This window comes from Eimeria mitis, genomic scaffold, assembly GCF_000499745.2.
Source record: "Eimeria mitis Houghton genomic scaffold, Emh_scaff2591, whole genome shotgun sequence".
Lineage (NCBI taxonomy): Eukaryota > Apicomplexa > Conoidasida > Eucoccidiorida > Eimeriidae > Eimeria > Eimeria mitis.
The window spans coordinates 3,106-3,827 of record NW_013570931.1 but is presented as its reverse complement, the minus strand read 5'-3'; positions in this window follow the sequence as shown (position 1 = coordinate 3,827).

Below are 722 nucleotides of genomic sequence, written 5' to 3'. Positions count from 1 at the left end.
CGTTCTGCTGCTGCTGCTGCTGCTGCTGCTGCTACAACTACTGCTGCTGCTGCTGCTGCTGCTGCTGCTGCTGTTGCATGCGTTGCTGGTGGTCTGGAGTGTACATACACCGCGTGCAACCGGCGGCGCTGCCTTCATTGATAGCTGCAGCAGAAATCAGCAGCAGCTGCAGCAGCAACTGCAGCAGCAACTGCAGCAGCAACTACAGCAGCAACTGCAGCAGCAACCGCAGCAGCAACTGCAGCAGCAACTGAGAGGGTACCAGCTGCTGCAGCTGAAGGCCTTACGTGTGTAGCGGCGCTATACTGCTGCTGCAGCAACAGCAGCAGCAGCAGCAACAGCAGCAGCAGCAGCAGCTGCTGCTGCTGCTGCTGCTGCGGGGTAGCCCCAAGATAAAGCTGCTTGCTGCTGTTTTAATTTATTATTTCTTTTTTTTTCTGTCTCTTCTTTTGCTGCTGTATAAAAACAAATAACTGCAGCAGCAGCAATTGTTTTGCTCTGTTTTCTCTCTTGCTAATAGTATTTTATACAGTTTGTTTATTTATTTTTTATTTTATTTATAAATAAATAAAAAAACAAATAAACAATAAAATAAAATAAGGGGGCCCCAGGGGCCCCTCTATATCTACACCGACAGACACACCCCTGCTGCTGCTGCTGCTGCTGCTGCTGCTGCAGTTGCTGCAGCAGCAGCAGCAGCAGCAGCAAAAACAACAACTACA